We start from the raw sequence: 22,804 nt of genomic DNA, 5'->3' as shown, positions 1-22,804 counted from the left end.
GTTGAATCACTTTTGATAAAGGTCGTGGCATGGAATCCTGTTTTTATACCTTCTTTTTTCGGAAGCAATAAATGTACTTTCTGCACAGAGATAATCGTCCTCCAGTAGCGAATCTAAATGGTTCAGTCACTAACATGCACATCACACTTCGTTCAGAAGTTTTCTCTTTAACTAAGTTCACGTTGCGTACAATATGTTTTTAATCCTCTAACTCTTCTTCTGGAATTCATTGCAGTATGTGTATCTCGTAGTAAAAAAATCATTAGCATACCGATCCTTCTCGTCCTCGAACAGTTTAACAAGGTCTGACCACTGGAACACTTTTATCTGAATCAGTCCTCTTATGGCACTCAGGTACCAGTGGTTTAAACTCCAGTGACGTAACGTATGCAATTGTTCTTTGCCTTTCACTTGAATTTTGACTAGTTCTTGGTAAATGCGTTATCTCAACTCCACAAGCTAACCCCGAATGTTCTCTTGTAAAGTATTCATGATCGTGTCAGTCAGTATTATTTTATTTAAAATCTTCTCCTGGAGCGAAAGTAATAAACATACTGAGTAATTTCTGACCACTGCCATTCAGGGTAACGGTCAAGAATGTGAGTAGGTAAACGGCCTAAAGCAGAATAATAGGGTGAATGCACGCTTGTCCCAGAAAAATCTAATCAGTTTGTTGACTTCTTTCACTTTCCTCTTGTGAATTTCTCGACACAAAAGTTCTACAGTCACCCATTGAGACTTTGCTCTGGCAGGTCCCTGCCAAACTTCCTTGTTGCTCTTCTCTTGCAGTTCGTTTGGTAATTCTTGAATATTATTTTTTTAAATTGTTTAAATACTGGTCTCGGTGGTGTCCAACGTTTAACTCATGACCAATCTGGTTTTTTAAACGACTTGGTAGGTCACTTCACAAACTCGGTCCCACTAAAAGTAGGTAGTGACAATTCTGAGACCATCGAACATGTTCCAGGTATGCTGAATCTTGTTGTTTCCACTGGTGTAGTGATTCACCACAACTGAAGCACTTTACTTTATCTCCTTCGCCCAAGTAGAAAATCCGGCTCGGGTTAATTCTTGATGGGTCGCTCCTCACAGATATATAGGCCATTTTCCTTGGAACGATTGAAGACGATTTTCAAAGTCACAGTATTCAGGCAAACGCACAGGGATCGAATATTCGTCTTTCACAGGTTCGTTTCGACCTGAGTTTGCTCAGTGACATCGACCGGAGTTTGCTCAGTGCTGGATGACATCCGTAGGGTGGTAAACGCATGGCCTCACGTGAATGTGGACATTGACAATGACAGCCAGTAAAGAGTCCACGAAAACGATTGGCATCGCTTTCGCATCTGTCAGGTTTGGCACGCACAACATCACTTAATATGGTAGGTGTAGTGGAAGGAGTAGCGACAACAATGTTCCCATGATGCTTTACTGCATTGATCTCATTGCAAGGCAAAGCACCGTACTCCAATGCAAACTCCGCAATGACAATGGTAAGCGCATGCACACTTACAGGTTCCTTCCGAACAATTTCCGTCGCAATGCATGGGTCTTATCCATCCATCCGCTACTAATCACACTATGGGGACGTAAGATTTTTTTTTACAATCCCCGAACTTGAATGATGTCTGTTTTAAAGGATTCATCTTGTTCACTTGGTCTTGGTAGTGACAATAAACTATCGATCTGCATATTGTCCCTTTTTATATGCTGACCAATATCGACGTGGCCGTACGGCAAAGTGAAGTAGTTGGGAAGCCGCACTCGCCTCTGGTACACGATTTGATACAGCTTTTCCAAGGGTGGACTGACAATTTGGTGAGTGGGTAAACATACAATCTTGTGCTGTTCACGGGTGGTCACTTAAAGTTTTATATCTACTTCAGACTGCAATGCTTCTTTCAATACATCAAAGTTCACCACTTGATTTAGAATCAATCCTTTCACTTTACACTCCGTTTACAGACCTGTTGCACTTCTCCGTACTACTCCGAGGAAGCCCCACACACTTCTGTGTCCCATGTATAGGCATTGAGCTATATAATACACATTCAATTTTTATGTCACAAAATGAACGAGTAATTAGGACAATGAATATTATATGGCATCTCCGCTGGTGTAAAGATAGACTAAAATGTTGCAAAAAGTTAAAAATTAACAAACAGTTAGAGAAACAAATACATGAATATTATACAGCATATTGACTGATGCAAGACTACACCAGGATTTTATCTTGAATAAACATTAACAAACAGTTACAGAAACAAATACTGGACTTTTATCTAGCATCTCCGTTGTTGCAGGTATAGACCAAATTTTGTTTCCTAAGTAACAATGAGAAGCATAATTCTGAATCGGGTTATTGCCGACACGGGAAGAGATATTATACTTCGTCATGATCTCGCTCGACGACTTAAGAGCATCGCTCAATCGTTATCAGGATATATGATACCCTATCCAAAGTCGAATGCAACCCTGCATGAACCCATCGAGAGCTTCCCGAGAGATCTCATCGCGATGTCGAGAAAGTATCTTTCACTCAGTAAGCTCATCAACGAGTGCAAATCAATTGAACGACAAGAGATTCTCACCGTGCAGCAGCAGTACATGAAGCAATTGAGAGACCAATACAAAGCGCTCACGGGAAAAAATCGCTAAGCCTTACAAGCTCCTTCGAGTTTGGCATGAGATCCTTAGTCGATAATGACGAGCCACTATTGAGAAGAAACTACCCAAAATCGATCCACAAACGCTTCAACGACAACGTAATCAGGTCACACGTCTTCCACCCCCACCCCAACCCGACACATTGAAAAAGCATACGGAGGTGCTGATAAAGGATTTATTTACGATCATTCCAACTTGCTTCAGCGTGGAGTCGCCATCCCACTCTATAAGCAGAACTGAGTGCCCACACCTCCATCAAGCCCGGAGTTTCCTTCAACATTAATTTCTTCAAGGAACTCAAGGCCATGTGTGGATCTGATCAAAGTCACTCATCGTGTATCGCAGTGAAGATTTCAGTCACATGGTCGTTTATCCAGCACCGCATCGATGATTATCAAGAGCCAATATTATTTGCTTGGATCTTCGCCGGAGTCAATTACATATCGTTTAAAATTTCTGAATGCACACCGTTGATTGGAAGTAAGTACGTGTCTCTTTCCAAATCCGTCTTTTCCACCAAAGCCTGCATCAACATCAAAAACAACTACTGTCTTGTGTGGGCTACACGTTCCACGTTACAACCCGCTCAAGATAATGCCGATCGCTTCTCAAGAACAAACCGTATTTTTATATCCTTAAAACATGCGAAATTACCTTTCCAGGACCGCCTAAACTCTTTCGTAAACTAGAACCGTTCAACGAAGGTCTTTCTTTCCATTAACGTCTTCAGGTTTGATGACAAAAAGGAAGACGATAAGCAGTTCGAAATATATATATTGCTGATCTCCAAAACAGACTAACAACGCATTATCAATTTACTTCCTAACCAAGACCACTTCATGTACATTAAATACTTCAGAAGGCTATGTCAATCTCAGTATACCCAGCATAAGAATAATGGTTATTTCTGTTATCGTTACTTACAGTGATTTCCACATCCCGCACGACTTCACGAACACATCTTGTCGGAGTACTGCGAAGAATTGCAGACGGTGAAGATGCCACAAATTCGGATATTATCAAAAACAAATATACTCATACGTTTTTCGTCGCTTTTAAAAGGAGAAGAACCCTCACCCGATCCTATCCACTATTTCACTCAGGTCGAACATAAACACGTCCGATGCTTCGTCGGGTTTAAGGTATGCTGTTCCGCCGATGAATCCATGTCGTCGGAGTATCTTCAGCTTCGTGGCGTTGATTGCATCTAATGGTTTCTTGAGCAACTCGGATTGGAATGGAAACACAGCCGGGAGATCAAAAACAAAATCCATCACCGATCATTTCTCTCACCACACAACAGTTGTGACAACATCAGACAGCTCAGCAGTGCCACATCTTGGATGAATATTTTAAACCTCATGACAATAAAGGAAGAGACCAATGCCATAGCACATGTCACTATCGAGGAGCTGCTTACGCCCACTGCAACTTACGCTTCAAGGATCCAGACTTCCTTCCCGTTATTGCTCATAATCTACTTGGATACGACGGTCATTTCACCGTGGCAACTCCCAGTCATCCACGAGTCAAACTGATTCTGTCCGCGGTGGGAACTCAGATCAAGTGTATCCCCAACAATTTTGAAAAGTACATGTCGATCACCATTGGATCTTTCCATGTCCCCGTCGCTGGAAGAACTAGCTAAACACTGTCCCAAGTTTGCCTACCTCAACAAGGAATTTGGGCACCATGCCGATCTTCTCAAACAAAAAGGAATCTATACCTGCGAGTACATTGATTCCTCCTCAGGATTCAAGTCAAAACGATGTTTATTCTCATCTCAGCCTGAACGAAGTCACCGATGAAGAATACTAATACGCCTGCAAGATATGGATCGAATTCAACTGTCACATCTCTGAGATTATCAAGATATTTAGCTCAAAACATATATGCTCCAGCTCGCAGATATCTTCGAAGACTTCTGACGTACATGCACGACTCATTACCAACTCGATCCACTCTGGTATCTCTTATCACCTAAACTCAAGCGCACCGGGATGACCTTAGAGCTTTTCACCGACCCGGACTTGTTCATGCTCAGCGAACAACGTCATCAGTGAAAAAAGAAACGCTGTGGCCAACAGCAAATACAGGAACAACTCCGACCCACTCAACCATCCTAGACCTGGAGACTGACAATCTCTATTGATAGGCTCTGTCACAACCCCTTCTGGAGTAAGATTTTTATTGGATCACCCCAGAACAATTTCTCTAGGAAAGGCAGGCAGAATATAAACAAAACGATGGCTATTTAGTCGAGGTCGATTTTACTTATCCAGAACACCTCCACGACGCTCACAACGATTATTCCTTCTGCGCTGATTCCGTTCTCATGGACAACGTGATGCTGCCTCCTGCACAGCTACGACAAAAGAAACAATTCCGACTCGGAGACGATAAGGTAATAAAATTCATACCCAATCCCAATACATTATCGTCTACTCGAAAAGCTCTTCAGCATGGAATCGTTCTCGACAAAGTGCATCAGGTACTCAAGTTCAATCTCCGTGGATGAAACCTTACATATGACACAACGTGCCAAAAACAACAATAGCGTCATCGGAAAAACCATGGAAAACATCCGACGCCGCAAGAATACGCAACGACAAGATAAACTCGTCGCCAATGATGCCTTTATCAGTATGAAAATCTTTGACAAAGAACTCGTCGCCATCGAATCCAGAAAAACCAATCTCTTGCTGGGGAAATATGTCTACGTCGATGCGGCTGTTCACGATCTCGCCAAAATGTTTCATGCTTCAGTTTCCCTACGACTTCATCAAACGCAAGTACGGAGACAAAGCCACACTTCTCATGGCTGATACTGACTCATTAGTGTACGAAATCCACTGTCTACTTGGACCTATATCAGCATCGATAACTTTTCGACCACAGCGATTATCCACCAGACGAGACTATCCACTGCGATGATAATAAGAAAGTCATCGCTAAGTTCAAAGATGAAATATTTGGAAACCCATCAGGAAATTCATAGGACGTCGCTCCAAAGTGTATTCCATCACACGCGATGATGACATAGTCATGAAAAAATCATAGGAGTAATAAAACCAGTCACCGCCAAAGTATTCACACCACAACATTATACACAATGGCTACATGGTCACATGATTTACTATTCCATGGTAACCTTTCGATCAAAACTACACCAAATCTTCCCTACGATCATTAACAAGAAAGGTTTGTGTCCTTTGATATTCAACCGATACTCAAATCACACACTCGCTCATCCCCCCAAAGATATAAAAACCCACTTTAAGCCAGAAACCACTCGGTCACCGTGGTGATCACGAAGAAGTGAGCCCAAAACCCCTTTGATATGACCGAAAAGTGAACCAGAACCCTCCTTTGGGTTTAACGTACCTCTAAAACGGTCAGGAGGGTATTTTAGTGACGCTCTTGTCAGAAATAAATGCTCTCCCTGAATACGTTATATAGACTATTTGAATGTTTTTTGTCACTGTTGCAAACGTTTACTGTTAACTTCTGTATTGTACTATATGGTTCCTGCTTAAATGCCACTTAAATGTTCTTGCTGTCTCTGATGATCAAACGTATCGCAAAGAATACAACGTTTCTACCCATCCTCATTTCTCCGTCTCTTTCGTCTACGTAAACTTTCATCAGATACGTTAAGTAGATGGTATAGCCTGTAGGATTTGTGCCTCGCCAATTTTACTGATTCTAACATGTATGGCTAATATATTGATTACGGTTTCTCAGTCTGGTAAAATTATACACTCACCTTCAAGCCCACCGTTCAAACAGTTAGTACTAATTTTAGTCCCACTGCCTGACTGCTTCAATTAAACAGTACTCCGTGAGCACTTAAAAGCCTGGTGGAGTAATTAAACAGCCTACCGTGTAGGCAGAAAACAGTGCACGACTGTGCGAAAACCACTTAAATTTAAATTAACTAACTAGTCTGAACACTGAACGAAGAACACATGAATTTAAATCGTGTCAGGCAAAACCTGATACCCAAGGCTGCAGAGATTGGGAATGTCAGGATGTTAAAAGTGGCCCAAGACCTGATAGAAGCGGTGTTTAAAGAGGAAATCAAGAAGGAGCAAGAAGAGTGGATCGAGAAGTACAGACTTCAGAAGCAAATAGCAGCAGCGGCAACACTAGCAGCAGGAGCCAGACAGAGGTTTTGTGGACTGACGTGTGGACATGAAACATTTCATCTCTTTCCGAAGAAGCAGACCCTATCCTGCAGCCAGTCGGGGACGCAATCTTAGAAGATGAATATTATCTTGCCAAAATGTGTGTCTTTGTGTGTTGGTTGGTTTACAATTAGAAGTGTACCTATAAACACTTAGTTTCCCTTGCTTGAAAGATAGTGTGTGTGTGATGTGTGTGTTTGTCTGTAGGTAAAAAGTTAAAGTGTGCCTATAAACACTTCCTTTCCCTTGTAAGATAGTATCTGTGTTTTTTGTATGTGTGAGTGGTAATAAAGTGTGTTTGTAGGGAAAATGTGAACGTGAGTGTTTCATTTAGGTCCGCGTGTTCTATGGTTTTCGTTATGGCGTGGGTATTGCTAGTTTTTGTGTAAGGGGATGTTCTCCTTCACGTCCGTGCTTCAGGAATATACAGTGGAGCGTTCGTCAGTAAGGCAACCCATCGCTGAGTAGTCAACATTCAAAACTGAGAATAATCAGCAAATTGTTGAAGCTTCAGATGCACCTGGAATATGCCAGGCGACTTCTGGATCAGCTGACCTTAGAAAGTGCCAGACTCGAGAACGAGGAGGAAAAAAAGAAGAAGGACGCGGAGAAGGAAAAAGAAAGACAGATCTTGCCTCACTTCATGATTAGACCTCCGTGTGAGGTCAAGTCTGAGGTGAGGATGCCAACACCACTAGCAGTACTACCACCACGTCAACCACAGCCACAACCACTACCATCAGTACCAAGAGTCGCTGTCGCCCAGACAGAAAACTGGGAGGAGTTCAAAAGACACCGGCAAGAGTGGGAATGGCAGAGACATCATCATCCCCGGGTATGACATTGGAGAAGACAGAGGGAACAAGTATTCACTATCCCTCAAAGTGAAAACCCGGATGATGAAGCCACTCATCAACCGTCTGCGCTCCCACCCATACATATAAATATCAAGTCGACTATGTGTCTGTGGTGTCCGGCCTAGGTGGTGTCAGCATTAAGCATGTGCATCTGAAGTATAAAAAAGCACAGCCCTTCTCACGGCTAACTCGATCTCTAGAAAAGAGAGACTGATCAAGTTGCCAATCATATAATTATGTGTGTGCGCGTGTGTGCGTGTACGTATGTGTGTATTTTTATTTGTGTACGCGTGCGTACGTATGTGTTTCTTTTTGCTTGTGTATGTGTGGGCGCGTTCGTTTGTGGTGTGCGCGTGTACGTGTCTGGGTGTGTGTCTTTCCCTAAAAAAGCCCTTGTCCCTACACTTATGATTGTTTGTTTTCTGTGAATGTGGAGTAGTGTGATTACAAACACTAACTCATTTGCTGATGTAATTGTAGGTAATGGTGTGTTTCGTAAATAAAAACCTCATTCTCCACTATATATTGACAAAAGGTGTCGTAGTTTTCTTAGAATTAGTGTGTTGTTTTGCATAAAAATTTGTATTAGGTTAGCACTCTCATCACTGGATTATTTGGTAGGTGATATGGGTAGTTGTGAGAGGGTATGTTTTCCTTCATGTGCATGATTGAGACATAAAGTGGAGCGGTTGTCAATATGGCTACCCTCGTTGATCAGACAACACATTGAAAAATGAATTTGTTTAATGATTAAAATACAGCTGGTATGGGATGATGGATATAACCCGTGTAGTAGAAATGATTGCAGCTGAATGAAGGTATCCAGTTACCCTAGAATTTGTGACAAGTCAAATGACGAGTCTAAAGGCAGCCAGTGATCTGATTAAAGACATGATAGAGTAGAAGTGGAGCAGTTAAGATGATTTATTAAGCCTATGTATATTAATTAAAGTGCGAAACCTGAAGGAGTCTTTGGATGGTGTGACAAAGGCAAAGTACGTTTGAGAAAAAATAGAGAATTTAACAGATTTGTGTTTTGTGATGTGAGGATTAGACCAATTCAATAAAGCAGAATAAAAGGTTAGAAAGGTGATGGAAAAGGAGGTAAAGAAGATAAAAGGTACCTGGGCTAAGGAGAGAAAGGAGAAAGAAAATACAAAGAAACAAGATGATATGGAGAAATAGAATTAAAATTACATCATGGTACAGAAAACGTTCAGAGCGTAGGGTCATCCGGACTGGTTACCAGAGAATGAAAAGAAGAAGATGAAAGGAAGAATACAGAAAGTGAGGAGATGGTGGAACAACTGGAGAAAATAGAAGAAGAGGAAGAAGAAGAGCCCAAACATGGTGCGTGTTTTTTCTAACCGATATGTTACAGCTAAGATAAATAGTTTTTTTAATAAACGACCACCGTCGAGCTACGACAAATAGACAAGCGAATTCAAAGACTTGATGTCCTTGAATGTAGGGAAATACACTTTCGTCGAGGAAAGGTTGGGTGACAGTTGTGATACAGTAAAATAAATTACTTTGATTATTAATTGGAGATATTAGTAATGGCAAAGAACACAGTCACTCGAAACAAACAAGGTGGCGTCTCATAAATATAAAGCAAGATACAAAATGAGAGAACAATATTCAGCAGCAATGACTCCATTAAACCACGATAGGTTCTGTTGATAATACAATTACGATGACTATAGAGCTACGTGTGAAATTTCCTTGATGTCCAGTAATAATTAATGGAATTACTGTGTCAAAACAAAAGTGCTGAATATGGAAATACGGTGTCAAAATAAAGGTGGCAATAATTATTGGAATTACTATATCACAAAAGTGAATGTTTTTAATGTCACAACTCCGTTAAATAATGACGCAGATTGAACAATGACAAATTAAATGAAGGCAATGTATCATCATAAAGTTGCATACCAAATTTACTTGAAATTCTATAGAAATTGAAGGAATTATTAATCAGGAACGAAAGCATGTTTGTAAAACAATTAGTACTGCAAAACAACAAACACCCACAAATAAATTTAGGACAGGTCACTTCGCTGACAAGATATCTACCAAGTTAATTGAAATCCAAAACTAAAGAGGAGTTGTAGTGCAAAAATAAAAGTAAGTGCTTTCTTAAATTGAGGGCAATGACACATGGAAACCTTCCTGAAAAGGAAACAAAATTGCAATAGGCCATTTCATGCAGACTTCAGCAAACTTCGTAATTTGCTTGGAATCTTAATCACGTGGCGAACGGTGAGCTGACCGTAATAGTCACTCGATAGCTGGTGGGCAAAATATGACGGACACTGCAACGTCAGCATCAACTTCTCCAAGTGCTTCAACATCGTTTATCGAGTTGAAAAATGTCTATTCAACAGCGATGCTGCCGCAGATATTGACGAAATTTCATATCGAAACCAACCTATATTATTTTCTGGAAACCAGGGAGGATTTCAAGGCCATACGAGAGAGTCACTTTGAGCTGTTTACATCTGAACAATTTCATGTCAGTAATGAAACGGTGTCGAAGTAAACAAAATTAACCCTGACAATCAAAGATCAAGTTGTTCAAACTATTTATATTCATCCGAAACGTCATTGAAATAAAATACGTTTCACGTGAGTTTATCCCATTTGTTTTTTGAAAGTATCCGGATAATTTACATGTAAATTTCAATCATTTAATTAGCTCCACTTGTTGGATTTGATGACGGTGTCACCGGTTTTCGATCTCTATGACATTCATGGACAATTACAGAACTATTTCTCAAGTCGCAATACTAATACATGCAAAACATTTTACGTGCAATATGTTAAGGTAATTGGATTTACATATATCTTTTTATAATGAATATGTGTAGGAAATTAGAATATAAGCTTGTTTCAAGTTACCCCCCCCCCCCATTATTTAGATTGTAAATACGTGTATATAAATGAAGGAAATAAATTACATCTAATTATTGGGTTGTGCTTAACTTCGAAACTATCACATTTATTGCGTTTTAAATTGTTTTGTAGGTGGGAGCCTACCCAATTAAAAAGAAAACACATTTTCTATGTGGGGAAAATACTGAAACATATAAAGTTTAGTTTTGTCCTCCGTAATGAACATGATTGTATGTTTATTGTCCTCCAAAAAAACATTTAAAAGTGTATTCTTTAGTTACGGCACATCATTGTGAAGAAAGATGAAATTGCAAAAAAAGACATTGTTTTTGCTGTGGTTCTAGCACACATGAAACAACAATTCTTCATGGTGATTCTAATGCCGAACGCAGTGGATGACATCATACATGCTAGCTGCTCATGCCCAGCTGGGTCTTATCCTAACTGTACGTGCAAATATACCGCTGCACTGTGTTATACACTGGAAGGTTTTGTCTTGGTGTTTGCTTCCTGAAGACATTCCATCATGTACTGGTGCGTATATCATCAAGTTGAGATATATTACCATAAATATTGGTGCTCTAATTTACAAAGACATTCAATAATAATAATATCAATTGTAACAGAAAGACGTTTAATTTTCTTTAGTCTATCTAAATTTTCCTTTTTTCGTTAGATAAACTTTATGCGTGGAATAAGCCAAGGCTAGCTAAACTTCTAGCAGCTCCAATCTATGATGTAGACTTTAGAAGAAAACAGAAGGGAAAGAAGAAAGAAAAAAACATAACCGACCATGAACAGGAGAACAACGGGAGGTTTATAAGCTTAATAAATTTTGCGACACTGAGAGAGTTTTTGCAGAATCATTCATCAATGAATTAGATCAATGGAGTAAAGAATCTAATCCCAGTAAACAGCTCTTAATAAATACAGTTGCAAGTTAACATGATTCAACTGAAACACTGGTCTCTGTAAATCCTTTATATGATTATGTAGGTACTCTTCTTATGATATACCGATTGTCTGATTGGTTTACTTTGAGAAATGGATGATAACTGATTCCATTGTAAGCCGTATTTGTATCTTGTATATGAAGTCCAATCCCAACACAGTAAGTAGTGCAATATTAGTCATCTACTTTTTCACCAGCAACAATGAAATATATATAGATTCGATATGGAGCCAACAGTTATCAACAGTGAGCTGTACTAAACCTACAACAACCTCTTGTCTTTTAAAGTCTAAATTTTAAAAACGACATAAGAATATTATATACGTTATATAGGTTAAAATCTACACATTTAAGTGTAGGTTGAAAGTAAGAATACGCCTAGGAGTGAATCTCAGTTTATCATGTTCCCGCTATTTATAATTTAAAAGTAGACTACTTCAACAACTAATTACTTAATTTTATAAATCACTAATATCGTTAGCAGAAATTTTGAACATCACGTTATTAGTCAGTACTGAATAATGTCACGATACGAAAATAACTTAACATACTAAATTATTTAACAATTTTATTTTCCGTAGGTCACATTTTATGTACATTTTTTACGATGAAACCGTATTACATAAATTGCGTTTCGTTAACCAATATAATGAATTTGTTTCGTATTAACATACGGTATAAAAACCTGGAATATTTCTCGACGGTAAAGCTGAAAAAGTTCCTTCACCATCAGTACTATAATGCAGCGAACACATGACACATGATAGCATTCCAGAAATGTGACATTGGTTTTGCGGTCAATTCTGGTTCCGATTTTTCTGCACGTATGAGCCCCTGTTTGCACAGAAAATCATCTCTCCATTTCAGACGATGAAATGTAATGCCACATGCTTGATTTGAGCAACTTTTGCAACCTCTGACGATACAATGAGGTTTTATTTCTTCAAATTTTATTTCTTTAATAGTTCTAATCAACAGTGTACGCAATTTTGTTATGTACATGTGCCCACCAGTGTTTAATTGGCTGGAGTATAAACTGATCGGGAGATTACTAGGATAACTATGGAGCAACTCGGTTATATTTGGTATGAAATGGGCTATATTTTTCCTTAATTACGTGGCAATGTGCACTCACGTACGCGTGCACACACACACACACACACACACACCACCTAACCTTTTGTACAATTCAAAACCTGGTTAAGTCATGTGGATTTATTTTTGTCTTCCTTGTCAAAAATTGATCAATACCTGTCCAGTTTTAAAGCGGGTATCGTGAAAATACCTTTTTATCTATTTCATAAGTCGCACTTCCTTGTTCGAGCAGCAATGAAATCTCGTACGGATGATCATTGTGCTCGCAACTCGTTTCTACCTTTACAAAGGTTATCGGGAAAAAGATTTACCTTAAATATTGTTTGTTTATTTAATTTTGAATATATAGAGTCTCAATAATTGATATTTTTAAACGCTTTATTTAGTGGAGCTGTCGACCATTGAACATATTAATATATAGAACTATAATTGAAAATAGTATACGTTATAAGGCACAAATTATTTAGTTTTAGTAGAAATGAATTATTTGAATTGTAGTTCTGCTTAGTACTTCCAATTTTGTGCAATTGCAGGGACGTATCAAACTCAATTAAAGGATTTGTATCGGCATAATATAGTGAGAATAATAAACAAATATCCATTCAATTGTGTAGCCTTCTGAACTGGAAATATTAGAGATTTTCTTGAATACCACCTTGCTTAAAGATGAATGCATGTATAGCATACCTCACTTCCTGGCTCCATATAATTGAAATGTTTTAAGGCAAACTCACACTCAAGCTCTAAATCTTAACACTTATAACTTTGATTAAAATAAGTTAGATTCCTAGAGATTTCAAGATCTTCTAGACTTTGATTGCATTTTTAGTCTGCTAAATTTCGATTGCAATGATATTATCCATGTATAACATCTGAGGTTTTTATTTTGAGCGTATTGTCTAGTTTCTTGCTTAAAAAGTTAGGAAAACAGGGGATTAGTCTTCATTGATTACATGTAGTCTATATTTTATCAGATAGCAAGCCATTGAGATTTAAGTATAGTGTGGCATATTAGTAGTGTAGTGGGATACCCTAGCGGCAATGGGACAATACAGTACTGACCCCCCTTGGGACGGTCTGGCGTCAACCTATTTTAGCACACCCTGGGACGGTCTAGCGACAAGGGGAATTTAACATGGGGAATATTGGGAGTGTATAGCGACAAAGGAAAGTGGAATTGTTTTATAGGGTAGCGGGTAGCTGGTAAGTTCACTGGGCACGATTGGAGATAATGGGAATTTAACATAGGGAATACATGACCGGCACTTTGGGGACAAAGGGACTTTAAAATGGAAATATTGGGCCTGTATAGGGACAAAACATATTGGGTTTGTATAGGGATAGTAGGAATGGAACCTGTGAGGTGACGTCAAGGTACCATTCATTGGCAACAATGTCAACCAGGCGTCCTATAAAGTGATACGTCCCGCTCCACCAAGCGTTCTATCCAGTTCTATGTTCCGCTCCGCCAAGCATAGTTTTATTGGTACAGTTTATAAGCTAGCTTAACGTACCCGCACCCGCTACCCGCTGAACATGCTGAACTTACACTCTACCCCATGTCAATGTTTCTCTTTGGCCCGATTGAGGGAAGCTTCTTGCCACATTGTAGCCAATGTCTTGTTCCGTGACATCACCTCATCTATTCCATTTCCCTTGTCGATATATCACCATGAAAGTCTATAACGCTTGGAGGGGCGAGTAAGTTTAAATAGTTCAGCGAGTGGATAGACATAGACGTATAAAATATATACACCTCATCTATAAAATATACTAAAAAAATGTTAGGTAAGAAAGAAAATCTTTTCGAGGCATATGAATTGTCCTTAAAAAGGACATTTCAGTTTCTTCTATATTCATACAAACACCAAATATACTATCCAAACAAGGACATAGGAGAAAAAACAAACCACAAATATACTATCCACACAAACGTAAGCTAACGCGTACAGACACTCTACTAACCACACAAACTCTACATACAATGCATACAAACATACATTCTACTATCCACACAAACAAACAGTCTACTATCCACACAAACGTACGCAAACGCATACAAACACACACTCTACTATCCATACAAACGTACGCGCAAACATACAACCACACAAGCACACGCTCTACTATAAGCAGCAAACGTACGCTTATACATACAAACACCAAAATATATTATCAACACAGAAGAGATGGAAAACAAACCCCAAAAGTATAATCCACACAAACGTATGCGCACGCATACAAACATACACTTTACAATCCACATAAACCCAAAATATGATATAATAAATAACACTATCTACTGTTCAAACCCCGGAAAAAGAGAAGAAACAAACCACAGATATACTGTCCACACAAACGTACGCGAAAACAAATATAAAGACACACTCTACTATCCACACCCACACTCTACTATCCACATAAACGTACGCGCACGCATACAACCCCCAAATCTACTATCCACACATGGAATGAGGAAAGCAAACCCCAAATATACTATCCACACACGGGAAGCAAAAAATATAAACCCAAAATATGCTATCCACACAAACGTACGCGCACGCATACAAACAAGCACTCTACTATCCACACAAAACACATTCTACTGACCACACAAAGACGCACTCTACTATCGACATAAACGTAGGCGATTGCATACAAACACACACTCTACTATCCACACAAACTAACGCGCACTCACACAAACCCAAAATCTAATATCCACACACGGGAAGAAGAAAATAACAAACCACAAATATACTCACACAATCACATCAGTAAAGGAATGTTTATAATCATACTACTCTACACTCATGTACATTGGCAAATTGAATAGTCTCTTTTCTAGAGATCTCGATAGCAATAAGATAGGCTGATTTCTTTTAACTTCAAATACACTTAACTAATGCTGGCATCTCCCAGGCCTGGCCCCGCACACGCGACGTCTACTCCAGTCCTGCTCCCAATTTACATGTGTTCAGTTGCCTCATCATCTCAGTCTTAACTTTGTGGGATAGTGACTACTTCCCTCTGTCTTCTATTGTGAATTCGGGAATTATGAGGTCTCCTTATCTATGACAATGGTACTGGTGGCTGTAGCTGACGGTGTTATGGTTGTGGTGCTGGTTGTAATGGTGGAGGAGTATCACCACAGGATTGGCCTCACACAGAGGTCTCAACATGAGGTGAGGCAGGATTCTTTCTTCTCGTTCTTCTTGTTCCTCTCCTCCTCCTCCTCGTCTTCTATTATCGCACTTTGTTCTATTTCCTACATAGCAGTTCGTTCAGAAAGCGCCTGGTATACCCCAGGTGCGTTTGGGATTCCAAGAGTTTTATGATTCTGCTGCTCATTTCTTCACAGTTGATGAATTAACTATGGGTAGCCAGGATGACGAGTATCCCGTTTATATTTGTCAAGCACAAGCGTGAAGGAAAACATTGCTACGATATTTTGTTGGGTCAGAACGCTTTGATAGTTTGATTTTAGGGTGAGGGATAGTTTGACGTCAGAGAGCATGTATCTTAATAAAAACTTGAAAAGAAACTACCGACACAATTTTGTTTTCAAAACACAGCATTTTTATTTAAATTACAAATGACCAACAAATAACAATAACACATGTTTACAGACAAACAAATGTTCAAACTAATAAGCTATTCTGGCAAGGTTGACAACGTTGTGAAGTGAAGTGAGATTTCCATTGATGGATGCTTGACAAGGGATTCTTTCTTCGTCAACGTGGTGGCTGGCATGGCAAACAGATCCAGTTCCGACTTGGAACACTCGCAAGACTCTCGGTGCATCATTTTCTTTCTTTCTTTTTCTCTGTTTTTTTTTTTAATAATCAAAAACGTCTAATTCTCGGACGTTTCTTATTTTCTTAGTCTTTCTAGTTCTGATGGTATGAATACCTCTGTAAGGGTGTCTTCGTCCTCTTTTTCTGCCTTGTCCTTGCAGTGGCGTGAGGGAAGCAGCAATGCCTGACTCTGTAGCGTCCAGGGAATTTCTACGAATTTCTAGTCGGCCCAAAATGTCTTTGCCCGTCTGCATCAAAACATTTTCCCCAGCTCTCAAGAAAGTACGGCATCTTTCAAAGCGTGCAATACTCGTGTCACAATCAGTTTCAAAACCGAAGGAAACGCCGATTTCAAAATATCTCCTAAACCATATCCTCTCTGTCGAGCGTCGCCTCAGTACATAGGATAATGACTTATGAGAATAGTTTTCGAACATGGAGTTTCACCGTGACCTTCCGTTTGAATAATGGACTATTACGTCCCAGATTTCCTTTCATAGCAATGTTGACAGTTTATAAATATGACATACTGACGGGCAAATAGTGAGGATGTACGAATTCGCGGTGAGCATGATTGGTGTTTCCACCTGCCAGAACAATGGTCGTGGTAGAATCCACTTTGAAAGGAATTACATGATGTAACGGTACGGAGGTGTGCCCCACCTTGTTATACTCCACCACATCAGAGTACACAAAGATCAAATTGAGTCATTTGTTCACTTTTACTTGTGATCAAAAAGTCCTGTTAAAATCCATATTACTGTTGATCTTCCTGATCAAATGTTGTGCTACCATCTGTGGATGTCCACCCCAAATTTCAAACCAGCTACCATTAAACCTAACGAACAACGTTTCGGTATCCTGAACTTTTATCAGTACGGAGCAACTATATGGTACTCAATCTTAACACTTTGTTTTGGCTCTGTTCAGGGCTTTGCCAAAACGCTGCCTCGAACCTGTCAGCAATTGTGTCCATCAAATATTCATAGCTAAAATAATAGCCTGCCGAAATTTTCAATGTGTAGATGCTTTATGATGAATTGCTTGCTGACTTTTTTGTCGCCTGAAAACCCGATTTTATTTATTTAATCTTGCAATTGGACGTTCAGGATTTAGACCTGGAAGGTGTTTTGAGTTTCGGTGATGTTTATGATTTGTGTAGGGTAAATCATTTCCACCAAAGCCACTTCCCAATCAGTTTTGTGATTTAATTGGATATCCTGAGGTAACAACATAAAGTATTGATTTGAAACATCTCCATGGAACTGTCACTGTATATATTGTTGCTTAAATACATGCACATAGAGAACTTAGAAACAATACACACTTAAGAACAAACATCAACTTGATTTTCACAATCCAGTAAAAAAAATAGATCCAACACTGACATGAATTATCTATAAAGATCACAGAACGGTATTCATATTTTGCCGCCCTAGATTAATGCTTTCATTAAAATTGATTTCTTTTGACACACTGGCAGATTGATTTTGTTATCATGAGAACCTTGTTTGGTTCTTGAATTTTTAGTACAATTTTCCGATTGTAAATTGACCAACCATAGCTTACTTGAAATCACGCCACTTCTGTCTAAATTAAACTTTAGATATAATTTGCAATGCAAAGCTTGAGATTGAAATAGGAAACTAAAACGTCTGTTGAAGTTTGTTAAGGGCAAAACTAAGCTATAGACTTACTATAACTAGTGTAATGTGACATAGGAGAAGCCAATATATAGAGAACATATAAGTGTTGTTTGACGCGTATGTTTTATATAAATCATTTGGAAAAATTCAACTGAGAGAACAAGCACACAATTTAAAAATGATAGGTATTAGTTCACAATTTATAATTCAGTAGCAATGGCATCCGTCTTAGGATTTTGTGTGCGAGTGTGTGTGATTTGGATTCTAACTTATCTTTAACAATGTTTTAGTCATATCGCTACGATGTCTGGAGGGTGGCAGTTCATAGTGATATCGAGCACTGGGGCATCATGCCGCATAAATGTAGCACAAAGTCGCATTATCCTGACACCAGACCGACTAGTCCTAACACTATCCGCTTAATGCTAGCCTTGCGAGGCAGCTGCCAATACCATGTTTATAAGTCTTTGGTATGACTCAACCAGGGTTCGAAACCACGAACCCCGCTTCCGGGGCGGACGCTCAAGCTACAAGGCGACGGGAGCGGTACTCACCGTAACACTAAAATCTTCACATCATGGAACGTCTTGTCATTGAACGATCTAGTTATAGACTTGCACATCTTCGGCTGTAGAAGTATGTGAATTGTTTATTAATTTATTGTGCATAAGTTACAACTATTGTACTACCACGTTTACTTTTGTATATTTTATATGTAGCTTCGGCTTATGTAGTATAATATAAATTTGTTATATATGTTCTATTTTTGCTTGTTTCATTATTCTTCTATTCTTGTTGTGACTTAGCAAGAGATTTACATAAATAATATAAAGTTATATTTTTAAGGAACGTTTAGTACGTAGGATTCTTATCGGGCACGGGTAGATTCTCTTCTCCACCATTATATTTTTCTGTAATTGTTGTGCTAATAACGCAATCTGTATAAATTACAGTATATAATGTAATTACGTCTTATCGTATATGCCCGAGTCATGCATATTACAAAGTGCTAGATATATCTACACCTGATCCGAGTCGAAGCTGTAGAGCTGTCGAGCTGATCGAAGTCGACGTGGTACCAGCTGTAGAGCTGATCGGAGTCGACGTGGTACCAGCTGTAGAACTAACCATATAATTTGACCATAGCTGGTACTAAGCTGAACCATACCAGTCGTAGAGCTGAGCGAACAGTGTTTCTGGTCGAGTAGTAGGTGATCGGGTGTTTCTGACCGATAGGTGTGCGCTGATTGCTTGATTGACCAATGAATTGAATGGTGGTCGGTGACTACCTGGAATACTGACTGCTTGAGTGACCGGTGTGAATGGTAGCCAAGTGTGCTGGTGACGGAGTGTGCAAATCTATTCATGTAGTCTTTAAACCGTATTCAGAATTTGGGGTTTGTAGTAACCAGTGTTTTGGCATTGGAAAGATATTTCGTATGATATATGTCCCTTTTTTCATCATTTGAGTAAAATACTTCATTTGTCACTATTCGATTGAATTCCGTTTTACTATTTGAGTAAAACACATCAATCTTTTGTCATGTGAAATTACTGTGGACCATTCACCTTTGTCATTGTACCGTGTAAGGTCATTTATTTGTATTTTCATTTGCTGAATTACTAGCTTGGTGCTGATTATGTTAATTTGTCTATATTTGGATCGTATACACGCACGTATAAATCATAATTCTTTTCTCATTCAAGTCATTTGTCGTTAAACATTGTATTTGTATCCCTATCAAAAGTGTTCTGTAATAAATCCGATACCTATCCAAGTACTTTAGTGTATCCAGGTAAAACAATCACGTGAATTCAGTAGTCCAGATATGACCTTGACTCAGTTTAATATTTCTTACTCTGAGACAGATAAAACAAAAAGATGTTTACCATAACTGTCACTGATTTTTGAACAAGGTCAGCAACAATTTACACTGTTTCAATTCCGGAAAATGTCAAATCCAGTAAACAATGTTACATTACAATATCACGTAAGGGAATAAAACAAATATTTTGAAACTAACAGGCAAACAATTAATTTAAATATATATAACAATATAAAATTCATATTGTGGATCAGAACCAGTTGTATAATTATTTGTAAACTTGACGTCCGCACGGAGTTTTTCCAGCAAGCCTTTTTCTAAAAAGTATTTATAAAGAATGGTTACTTAAAAAACAAGAAAATAATGAATAAAAGTATGGTTATTTATTATCAGGAAAAAAAGAATGACTATATACAATTTACTGGATGCATCCCACAATAAATTCTTACTTCACTTGCATTCGTAAGCTTAAACAATAGTATCTACGTACATACTAGCTGTCTCTTTATTCCATATTGCCCTTTGGTCTCAAGATTCATGTTCCCACTTTGGTACTTACACTGCTAAGTAATTAACTGCAACTGACAATGGTACCTTGATTAAATTACTGTAACTACAAAATGCGTAAAATTGTGTTTCATCAATAACACTAGAAAAAAATTGTTTTTAGTTACCAACCTTCAAAAGAAATTGGAAGAAATTTACATTCAGTTTTGAAGTATGCGTGAAACACGTGAACTTGTTAGGTTTAGATTAATCATATATAATATCAATAAGTACTATAGCTTGAGTAGAAAGTCATCATTCTGTTAGAGATCTGTGAATGCTCATCAATGTCTGTCTTGATAAACTGCCATGACATTATTCATTCTGAGATCCTAGCAGTTATTTCTCAGACAAACAAATGAAAGAGAACACTAGTAACCTACGTGACGAGCTGTCATATTATGATGTATATCTTGGTAAAGACACCAAAATATATATAATGCTTTAAGTGATATACTGTATGTGAAAACAAATTTCAAGACATATTAAGTCCTTTAAAAGTATCTAGCCTTTTGAGTTAAACCCCACGAATTTCTGGAACGTAATCTTTAGATGCATCATTTATCGGATTAAGTACATCTATTTTTCTACAATCTTAGTTACCCACAAAGTTTGGTTCCTTGGGCTTTTTTTAAAGATATTTATACAGTTCTAAGATATATTTGAGCTTGTTACTTTGGAGTTATTCTGATTATCTAATCTAAAATATAACTGAATTCTATGAGGATTATATTTTTGTTTTCATATATTTGCAGGTTGATTTAAGAGAACTCTCGGGCAATCTTTCCTCATGTATGCCTCTCAAATGAAGATATCTGCATTAAATTTCAGTACAACAAATGTATACGCTACGATTATAATGTCTTTGTCAAGTTGTCGTTCATCACGAATATAGTCATTGGCTTCTGATATATGTACTATCAAAATAAAACCTTGTGAAAAAAATCACCGTTTTCCGATGTTCTATAGCCACCAAGATGTATTCTACTGATTAAATGAAAATATTCTATATCCAATTATCCACACATTTCAACAATGTCAATAGTTCCTTCGTGCCCATTCTGGGTGAATCATGAGCAGGTTTATTTGTTTATTTTGTATTTGCTGGTAAGTATATGATTATTTCTTTAGCTATGTTTCTGTAGAAGATCGCATTTGCATATTTGCATATTTCTATCTAAGATGATTGTGCATTTAATTCTTAGGTAATTGTAAACGAAACAATATTTGCTTTTTTCAGTTCGTTGTGTTCATTTGCTTACAACAGTTGCTTGCAGTGGTTGTGGAAGTGTTATTTGAAGTCTGAAATCTTAGTGAAGAAATATGGATACATTCGAAAATTATATGTTGTAATCCGGAAGTCATTCGGCATTCGTAGTAACCTTATATGCACAAAAGATAATACAACTTCCGAGTACTTTGCTCATTAGCAACTACTCATTGTAGATTTCTCAATTTTCTTGAATCTTATTTTCTTCACCCAAGTAATAGCCACATATCTTTGTATTCCTTGACAATGATAGTCATTTTACTTCCAAAATATTGGATATGATCACGCCTTTCACAAGAACTCTAACCATTTTGTTTTCTTTTAAATGGCATCGTAAGCATCACTTCCTCATTGATATTCAAAACACAATACGATTTATAATTCCAATGAATATTGGTGACAACGCTAACTATTTTTGTTTCTGATTGAAGCCCGCTACATGTATATGTGTGAGAGATGCATTGATAATCTTAAACATATAATGATGTCTAACTTACGATTAGTATGATCCATTAAGATCAAGTAACTGGAATATCTAATTACAACCTGTATATGCTCATAAGTTAACACAGTTGAACAATGCCGCCTGTTTTTATTTGGCGTGGTACCATGTATTTTCTATTCAAGCTCACTACCAAAACATTTCTATTTTAAAAACAATGGTTCACTGCAGATTACTTGTAATGTCAGAGTGAGCAAGCTCAATTGCAACTAATGCATATCATTGATACAATCTGTAAAGTTTATATCTTCAAACGCCATTCAGTAAACCAGTAACTGGGAATTAAAACTGACAATTACCACGAAAGCAATTAAAGCGAAAATCAAATAAATGTGGTAAAGAAATATCAAGTACGAGATGAAACATAATTGGAGAAATCTGCAAAGTCATTAGAAGTTATCAAGACAAAAACATTCTCTATGAAATCTGATTTGCACGTTTGAGGCAATAGTTGAAGAGTCCAGAACGGTCATCAACAACTGAACGTACCCAAACAAAAGTCACTGCAACAAGACAACTTCGAGGGTACGAAAATTAAACGATAACATGTAGTTGGACATCTGA

At 38.1% G+C, this 22,804-nt stretch overlaps 1 pseudogene; it reads left to right on the top strand.

Moving 5' to 3' along the window:
* Positions 1-10,952: 10,952 nt before the first annotated feature.
* LOC149771211 (uncharacterized) lies at positions 10,953-21,277 on the top strand (annotated as a pseudogene).
* Positions 21,278-22,804: the final 1,527 nt, after the last annotated feature.

The sequence above is a fragment of the Sinohyriopsis cumingii genome, unplaced genomic scaffold, assembly GCF_028554795.1.
Source record: "Sinohyriopsis cumingii isolate HCF-2022 unplaced genomic scaffold, ASM2855479v2 utg002028l, whole genome shotgun sequence".
Classification (NCBI taxonomy): Eukaryota; Metazoa; Mollusca; class Bivalvia; order Unionida; family Unionidae; genus Sinohyriopsis; species Sinohyriopsis cumingii.
This window is presented reverse-complemented; position numbering and strand designations above follow the sequence as displayed.